Below are 10000 nucleotides of genomic sequence, written 5' to 3'. Positions count from 1 at the left end.
GGTGCGATTAAAAAATGCAAATTATGCGATTTTTTCAGGGCGGATTGTGCGATCTAAATAATGTAAATTATGCGATTTTTTTCTCAGCAATTTTAAGCTTGTTTTATAAGGTTTCAGGTTAAGAAAAACACTTTTTTGCTGCCCTAAAGACATTTTGAACACAAAGGAACAGTAATTATGTATCTCGATGGATATTAGTTGGGATAAAAAAAAAAAAGAGGGCTTCTGCACTACCGGTGCACCACGTTAAAAGTTGAAAGGACACAGCTAACATGCCAAATGAATGATCAAGGTGCTCGTCAACCATGAACTTCCGAAGATGGTCAATCACAATAGGGCTACACCCCCATTTATACGAGAGAAAATAAGCCGCGGCTTTCTCTGGCCGCGGCTTACAGAAGACTCGAATGTTCGCCCCGTATAAATGCTACAAAATCTACGTTCGCGCCTTTTTCAAGCCGCGGCTTATATTGACCTGGGAATATATATTCGTATAAATAGTTCCTTTTGCGTATTTTGTACACCGTGGCCAGAGTAAGCCACGGCTTATTTTTTCTCGTATAAAAGGCCCTAATATTGCACGAAGAGAAAAACATCAGTCCATCGTCCGTCCACGTCCACTTTCTTGCTCGATCGTGAGCTGTCAGATTGGGCGGAAGGTGGGAACTTCCTTCTTCGTCGAAGAAAAGCAAGCGTTTTCACAACAAACTTATCCATGAGTAAGTTTTTATCAGTTTTCAACGAAAGAAACTACAATTTTGCCGAAAAACTCACAACTTCGCTTATTTTTCACAAATCTCTTCTATAAGAGAAGGCAACCGTGTCATTTCAGTGGTGTGTATATAAGGGCGTGTTCGTGTTGCACCAATAGAAGGAGACTCGTACCCAGGTCCCCTACATGAACAATAACGCCTTGAACTTCGACTGTTTATGAAATCGAAGGTGACAAAGGTTTTTTAGCCTTTTTCCAAGATAAATCATCTTAAAAATGGCGTATTTATGCAGGAATTTCTAAGAAACGTGTTGACTTATGCTTCATTTTATGAATTTTGTGCGTCCTTTTGTGAATTATGCGATTTTTCGTGAATTGTGGGATCGGATGCGATTTGAGGTCGATTGTGCAAAATCGCACCATCGCGTAATATCAGAAGGCCTGTCTATTCTACAATATGTATTATATACACGATTTTGTTGTAACACTAATACAGTATAAATTATCCTAACTTTTACAAATTGTGTGTACGTGATTTATTCTGTGTGAGTTAAAATTAATAGAAATTGACTTGACTTGACTTGACTTTCTAAAAATACAAGTATGTAAATCCAAGGGACTGTGTCAACTTTTATTAAGTAACAAAAGCTTCTAGCATTATTTTGTGTGCAGAGGTTTCCTTCACTCACTGTTTGCACCCAAAGCTACATTACAATCTTTTGTTACATGATATTTTGGCCGCACACTTTAGATATTTCCATTTTTCCTGGAAAGTTTGCCCAACTTCCAGCACTCATTAAAGCTGTAATAAAAATTTTTATCCTAGACAACTCAAACTTTAGTATTCCGAATTTAAATCATTTAACTTTCAAAAAGTACAGAAACAACTTTCGCCTCACAGGCATTTTAAATTTAACCTATTTAACTATTGTTTCTATTATGTTTAAAAAATACAATGTGCATGTGTTTTTCGATAATATTACTAACGAGTACAATGTCCAGCATTTTGGAAGACCTAACTTTACATTTTGGGCCAGATTATGCAGGCACTTTTTATTAGAAGAAGTCTTCCATATTTTCATTATTCTCTAATGTCCACCACTCTTGGTTTCAAAGATGGCTGTTTGTACTGATGATGATTTTATCTTTGACTTGCATCTTGATATTGAAGTTGGTTGTACATGTACTTTAATTTTGGCCCTGCTGTTTTGTAGAATGGGCAGAGTATTACATGTAGCCTATTGTGATCTTTTCCAAAGTTCACAAAAGCTGTTGCACGGGCTGCGACTGATGCTTGTCCTCTTAATTTGAAATGTTTCTGTAAATTTCCAAATATTTCATATAGCATGCCCGAAAATTCTCATCAGTTTTTCTAAGCTTCAGTTCGATGTCATCGCTTACTTGTCAGTGAAGTCTTATTAATAATTATGTTCTCTAATTCAAACTTATCATCAATCTTGGAGTCCTTTTCAGGTGAGTGAATGCTACATTGTGCCTCGTCTGGCGTTTTACACAAAGAGAATTGACATCTATAGGGGCACACTGGTCACTCCTGGCCATTTCCATTTTAGGAGGAAGCTTTTGACAGAGATAAACAATTTTTTATAATTGAAGTTCTTTGTGATTTTCAATGGCAAGTTTGCAAGGCTGAATCTTTCTTCTGGTCTCTGAGGAATAAAGTTGATACCGGCAATACCATAATGATTATTTTATTTAGTGCCACTGCAGCTTGATGAGCACAGGGATTGCCATAATTTTGCTTCCCATAGGGCAGCTACATATTCCACTTCTGCAATCTACCTCATAGCTTACTTCTTAAGCAGTTCTGCTTCAAACAAAGTTGGTTAATTACTTGTAGTGGTCTTCTCTTCATGCAGCGATCAACTTGGTGAAGCTCTTCACTTCCTCGACTTTACAACAAGGATTTGGATGATAGTGACATTGAGAGTGAAGAGGAGGATTTACAACAGTCAGAAGTAGTTTGTTTGATAGTATGAAGCTGGACTGTAGAAGCTGTTGCACCAAAACACTCGGGAGGAAGATAAAGATTTTCCAAATCCAAGGGCAAACAATTTTCTTCGAAAATACATTTGAAGGTCTTCTGTGATAAACTTGAAGAGTTCAATGAAATTGTAGGCCCCCTTTCGTTGTAAAACCACACTCTTAAATAATTATGTTGATCATGGATTCAGTGTACATGTAATTGTAAGAGTTATTTCCTCTGGTGATTAGATTTTTGCAATGGCAAAGAGCCCACTCTTGCTGCCCTTTTAAAGACCTTTTTTCATACTCTTGGTAACAATTGGGATATTTTGCAGTCACCAAATCAGTTGATACTTGGAGGAGTTCTTACAAGTTTTTGAAAATGACCCATCAGTTGTCGATGATCATCTCTATTTATGTTGTTGCTGGAGTTATATAGCTAACGCCAGATAGTTTGCAGGAAGTGGAAAGTACTGAGCAATATTATTACTTCTTTCCAGGTGTCTAAGAGAGCCCCCCTTTGTCCAGAGTCATCATCAGTCATAAAAATATATGAACCTGTTTTTGGTTCTCTGCCCCCAAAGGCATGTGGAGGTAACATATTTTGTACTGTTTCAAGGCATTACCTTATGACATGCTGTGATTGCCTAGATATAATCCACACACCTACATTTGTAGTGGCAGAGCACCAGCAGGGTGATGTGTGCACGTGAAATACACTGGGTTATTGTGTGGGCTTTGCTCACACTAAGTTGTCATCCACAGTATTTGTCGGTATATGAGTCTGAATTGTCATGTGATCAAGACTTTGCGGAGGCTTGGGTGCTAGTGCATGGATTGTAGTGGTGGCTATCTTGTTGCCTTTCTGTTTGCTGTGATTTGTGTCCACGATGTGCTGCTTTTGAGAAAATTTTGCTTTGTTTCCCCAGCTTTGAGACATCAACAAAAGGAAAGTGGTCTTTCATTTTTGGCGGGTACTGAATGTGCACATTTTGAATTTGTTTGGATTTATCGAAAGTCTGGTTCTGTACTTTACTAAAACGAAAACCATTGCAATCTCATTTCTTTCATTATCTTTGTCAGCTGTTGATAGAGGGGAGTTATTTTGCTCATGCAAGCAAACATTTTAATATCGTCCTGAAGATTCAGTGCAGATTACACCACCTAATTGGAGTCGTTTTAGTTTTCTCGCAAGCCAACATTTGTACGCTCTAATTGTGCGGGTTCAGCAACAAAATCTCAAAGTGTCTGATAAATGTTACAGACTGAAATAATTATATTGTTTTTTTGTGCGTGCACTGATCCTGGTCTGTTGAGATAATTTTTATTAACACATTGACTCCTGGGGTCTCTCCATTGACAAGCAAAATCGTCTGGGGTTAGACAGAATAAAATACTCTGGTGTTAAACAGAATAAAATACTAAGTCTGAGCGGTTTCGGCCAGTGTAGGTGTCAAAGGGTTAAGTTGGACAAAGTGCTATTCTGCTGGCTTTTCCCTGTCATATTAAGATTCATTCCCTGTCATATTCAACATCAACAAGTTGTTCAGGCACAGTGTTCATTGGATGAGCCTGTCTTAGTAACTGTTTTTTGTCTTGTATTTTTTTTTAGGAGCCTCTTGTTTTTTTTTTTGGTCAGCTTTTTTCGTTTGCCCTGGCATAATTATATACCATCTTGTAAATGAAACCCACTTTCCAGTTCTTGAGCGACCACCACTTTCCATGTTATATTTTATGTTTAAAGGGACTGTGTCACGATAAAGCGCATGGGTGAGCTTGATTGACAACCACACAATTTTCAACCAATAGAAATCTTCACACGACACTCGCGAGATGAGATATTTATCGTTGGATGTATCTTGGAAATAAAATGGCGAAGCACAAGCAGTGTTTCCGCAGAGCCCTTCGAGCCCTTAGGAGAAAAACGTAAGGAAACTCGATGAAATTGTTTCGGGCTAAAAAGGTGAACCATTTGTGAAATTTCCAGGCCTTTCTTTCAATGGAATTCTTCACTTGTCATACTGTAGCCTCGAGTGTTCTGCAGTTGAACGTCAGGGATGACCGGGGAAAACTGTAGGAAAAATATCTATCTTACACAGAGACTTGCATATGTGGAACAGCGACGAAACCATACAGAAACAAGGTGGGCGATAATATATGTTAATCACTCTTTTTTCTCAGCGATTGCGGTTTCCGGCAGGCCGAACCGACAAGCTGAGTTGTTTATCAAGGCCTGTTAACCGGTTGTATTCGAGTTCACTGCGATTTTCTCAATTAGAAAGTGCTAGTAAAAAACAGCTGTCGCAAATGTGCCCCAGGAAAATCAAGAACATTTGATGAGCGAGGAAGGAAAGAATCAGAAGAAATCAAACATTCAGAATGTACAATCAGTGATGAATACACGCCATATTAGAAAATCACCATGCATTCTAATATATTTTGGTTGCTTTACTTGCAGTAACTTGTTCTGCCAAATCACCTGTATAATGTCAATTTCACCGTTCAGCTGATGAGCATATCACGTTTCACGATTTCTCCAAAAAAAAAAAACCCTTCCTAGCCAGTTGTGACTAGTCAAAAAGTCTTTGTGGGGACTTCCATGTATGTACATCATCACTTCATAAAATCAATAATCTTTGAGGACAGGACTTCTTTCACGGAATTGCAATGTACCACATTAATAAATAGTCTCTTTCCCTAGGAGTTGATAAATATGGCATGGAAACTGGCCATAAAGGCCCTACAGAAGGGAGTGGGAAGCATGGATTATACTGATTGTCTTCTTATGGAACAAGATGAAAATGCCTCTGACCATGAAGATGCCAGCACCCGACCTGCAGACGTACCATAGTCAAGTGGACAACCTACATTTGTATAGATCTATTTCATGCCTGCCAAATAAAATGTTCTTCTGTTTTAGCTAACAAGCCTTTCTAGTCTTGCTATGACAAGCAACTTTTAAAAGAATATTAAAAATGAAGGAAGTAGGTGTAATTAACATAAATACAAAAAACTGTAAAGGTGGTCGCCATTTATGAGACTGGTCTATTGACCAAAAGCCAGTTCCTGAATTGGGCAAATAAGGTAACTGCCGTACTACAGGTGTGTGAGCCAGCACATCAAAAACAAAGGATGTGGGGATGCAACTGTATTTCACAAACAAGGCACTTTTGAAAACTCTGTTTGAAAACAATATTTATACATACTAGATACACAAGGTGACTGCCCTTGGAAGAAGGAAGAGGAAAGTTGTTCCCTCTGCTGTGTGCATGTACTTTGTACTAGAAGACACTACCCCCTAACCAACAGGTGTTTAGATGGATTTCTGAACTGTCTAAATGTTGGGAAGAAATAGCAGGCACAAAACCACAGTGAGAGTGTGTGGTTTTTCATTAAAGGGAACCTCCACTCCCAAATAAAAATATCAGGAAATCTCAGGATCCCCTCTTTTAATAATTATTTTCAGCATACCATCACCCCCAATAACTGACTTGTTTTAGTTGTCTTGTTGTGAAACTTTGGTTTAGGATAAAAACTATTTTTAAAGGCAATTTAGATTACATTTATTTGTGACACCATTTCTTCTGGTTTAGACTGACTTAAACTTTTGCAAGAATGGAAATTGTCTTAGAATAATAATTAATGCTTTCACATCTCCAAATAATTTGATGCAGACATGTATACGAACAATAACTAAATTTGATTTTGCTTGTCTGTCATCTGTATTCACATGTAACTCTCAACACCACTTTTTACAATAACTGTCAATTTCCCAATATCATAGCACTGTATTGGAATTTCCATTTTTTGTATTTACATTTTTTTTTTTTTTTACTGTAGTTTAAATTATTTCAGTTTTCAAAAGATATGCACTAAAATTGCCATGTACAAAACCACATAATAAGAAATCACACCAGGAGACTAAATTCTAAAGTTATACAATATATTACCATGAGACAAAACTCCAACAACGATTTCAAAGCTACAATGTGTAATGTATGGTCAGCCCTTATCTTGGGTTAAAAACTGTCAAGTCATACACTGTATATCTTGTCCTGGTTTCAATGCTGGCTTAGTGCTACATGTCACAATGACCCCACAAAACTTGGAGAGAAAAACAGTTAATATAATTATTACTTCAAGTTACTACCCAAACTGAAGCAAAAAGGCAAGGCTTATTAGCTTGACTTGAGCCATTCCATTGATACCCGACTGTTAGTAATTTCATCACTGCAACACATTATTGTGAGGGCATTTATGTTTTTCCTGGTTTTACAGTAGCTGAAAGTTTTGCATTTAAATCTCTATGAGCTGCTTATTTGTGAAAATCTGTTTCTGCATCTTGCCAGGAGCTCATGAGCTGGAAGAGGTTCACTTTCAACAATTGTTGAAGAAATGATTCTGGGATCATCAGGTTCCAGACAGACTTCACGAGTGATTAAATAGTCGTTGTCATCAATGCAGACTTTAAAATTTTGTCCATCAGCATCCAAATATATCCACAATCTTTGGAAACCTTTAATATTCTCACGTCCCAAGATTTTGTTCTCTGGTTGCATTTTCTTGCAATGATGGTGTCAGCATGATCCTCAGTGGTGGAAAATGAAAAGCCATTATGATACCAGTAATTCCAATCAAGGATAGTCAACTTTTTCCTTGCTCTGTAAACTTGTTCCCTAGAAAAAAGGTTATGAGCCAGTAAATATGAAAAGACAGGAAAATTATTAATAATTACTATCAACAGTAATCACTAGTTTAATGCAATATTCCATTAGTGTTACATTCAGCAGATGAACCTAGGCCAGGACAGTGATTGACTGCCCAGGGTCTGTGATTGTTCATTTGAGGTGACCATCTATGCAATAATTCCTTTTGTTAAGCCAAACAGTTCTGCCAGTTCGTACCAATAGCAAACATTGACTAAACAACAATCCATGAGTTACTGAACTACTAGTGCCAACCTGCAGTGTCCTTTAAAGTTTTCAACAATGAACATACCCATACTTCATGACAACATATTTCTTCATTTACAGTATTAATAACTATCATCATACTGCTGTGGTCATCATTGTTGATAATGATGTATAGAACTTGCGTGAAGGGAATTCTCATTGACATGTGTACATCAGAGACATACTGTTTGCACATTCCAAAGGACCAGTATGCCAAAAGTGATCCGTGCTAACACAAATAGTTTTACCAGGTGGTTTCTGTTTGACTAAAATGAACACAACTTACTGTTTATTTATTATTATTTAATTATTATTATTATTTGTAAAATATATCAACTGCTTGATAGAGTATTAGTTGCATAGTGTATTTCAAAATACTTGATCAAAAATGTTACCTGTACTCTGTGCAGAAAGATAGCTCAATGAATGGCAAATGAATGTACCGGTAAATTGGCTTTCAAATGATGCGAAATAAACTGAGCAGATCGATCTGTCATGCTTGACCCTATTCTAATCAGAAAAAAAAATAGAACAAAAAAAAAGTTCAGCCCTTCTTTTTTACCAAACAAAAATTCTCATCTACCGTGGGCTTCAACAGCTAAATCGAGACGCTTCCTGCCACGTTTCAAAGCTGAAGCCAATAATTTGCTCCTTGTGCGTCCCTACACTGAAAGCCATAATTCCATGATATGGCAACTGAACTGACGGATAAAAAACTCAAATAGCAAAATAAAACGCACACTAAGCTGACGAAAAAGGATCATAGTGCTAAAGGGAAACCGATAATCAGTGTAAATACTATGTAACCCCATTCTTCGTCTCACCTGTGAAGGCCGTGTCAGTGGAATCCACGCACATACACTTTATTTTCTTCCAGCTTTCATGGACATCTTTCGCTATATAAAGCTTTCGATGTGCCTTCTCCCATCTGCTATTACTTGTTTTCTTGTTTGTTTGGATGCAAGGCGACTACGAGGTGTAAGAACCTTTCGACCCGAGCCCCTTCGCCTGATCCGGCTTTCGTGGACATGAATTATATCTACGGATCCCAAAAACTAACACAATATGGCATCAAAGTCCTTCGTATATTACCAGACTGAAGTTTAGAAATGTTATTACAACATGGGCACGTCTCACTGTGTCGATTAAACAGGATTTCTGTCATTGATACTGGCTTTGAAAAAAGAACCGTCGGTTCAAAAATCAAACAGCCGCACATGCGCAATAGCGTGTCACAGGCCCTTTAACTTAGATGATGTAGCAAGTGTGGACATCCAGTTGTCTACATCATCCTTACAAGTCATGTCACATTCTTGATACAAAACTGCACTCTTAAGGTACCTTCTAATACTGAAAGATCTTCAAATTCAATTCATTTACACATATTCTGTTGGCAAGATGGTAGCAGCCTTTGTAGGTAGATATCTAGGTGTTGGGTTTTTTTCTTTTGGGTGGCACAGTGCAAGAGTAAACAATGATCTTCATTTATGCTAGTCGAGTAGGAGTTAAAAAGAGTTGATGGATTCTTCTTTTCACTAGTAATATTTCCTTTATTACTGGAACATTGTAATACTGTGCACTGGCGTAGAATTTCAACTTGCATTGGAAGCTTGAATGTCTGAAGAGGTATTGTTTGGAGCTTTTCCTGACACAGAAGTTGTGTTGTCAATAATTAAAATATGATTGTCTGTGAAGATTTTAGTTTCAGATTTCCCTGCCCCATTAGTTGTGTAATGCCTTGTCAATCTTGGTTGCCCAGCATAGTTTTTCTTGAAGCCTTATCTGAAAGAATCTTTGGGTTGTAAGCTGTAGCTTGGTTTGGGTTGTCAGGGGGTTAGGGTTATAAAATCAGTTGATTCTTGGTTGTCCTTAATCTCCAACAGGGTTTCATTTGAAGCATTTTGTGACCCACTTTCTGTCTTGCAAGTTGAAGTGTGCTTGTCCAACAGGATAATGTTTGGGTCTTTCCCTGACACAGTTGTTGTGTAGTCAGTTGAAGCATCCTCAGTAAGGAAAAAGACAAAATGAGGCTCTGCTCACAGGCTGCTTGATTGTCTAACAAGTTGTTATTTAGGGCTTTCCCAAAACCAATGGTTTTCATGGCAGTGGCAGCTGTGTTTGATGTTTATTTGCCAGTCTGAGAGCACTGGTGTTTCCTCTTGGATGCAGGTTTTCCATTTGGCTTTGTACTTAGAGGTATTTTACTTTTATGCTTTTCAGAATTTTTCACATGTACAGAGACAATGAATTCCATACAATGTCGAGTATGAGAGAGTAACGAAAAGTAACCTTTTGATCTTGAGTAAAATCAAGTGGCAATCCTAGGGCAATGTGCTCTGCCTATGTGGCTACA

General features: G+C 37.7%; 1 protein-coding gene and 1 long non-coding RNA gene across 2 annotated transcripts in view; both read right to left on the bottom strand.

Annotated features, from left to right (window-relative positions):
• Positions 1-10000, bottom strand: part of LOC137988199 (fucolectin-like) — a 73995-nt gene that overhangs the window by 22487 nt on the left and 41508 nt on the right. The gene's annotated exons all lie outside the window — the stretch shown is intronic.
• LOC137988209 (uncharacterized) lies at positions 6622-8866 on the bottom strand. Its single transcript, XR_011120754.1, has 2 exons — positions 8472-8866; positions 6622-7371 (listed from the first exon to the last, which is right to left on the bottom strand). It is a non-coding gene; the product is annotated as an uncharacterized lncRNA (long non-coding RNA).

The sequence above is a fragment of the Montipora foliosa genome, unplaced genomic scaffold (assembly GCF_036669935.1).
Source record: "Montipora foliosa isolate CH-2021 unplaced genomic scaffold, ASM3666993v2 scaffold_411, whole genome shotgun sequence".
NCBI classification, from domain to species: Eukaryota; Metazoa; Cnidaria; class Anthozoa; order Scleractinia; family Acroporidae; genus Montipora; species Montipora foliosa.
The sequence above is the reverse complement of the archived record's forward strand: the minus strand, read 5'-3'. Positions and strand labels throughout refer to the sequence as shown.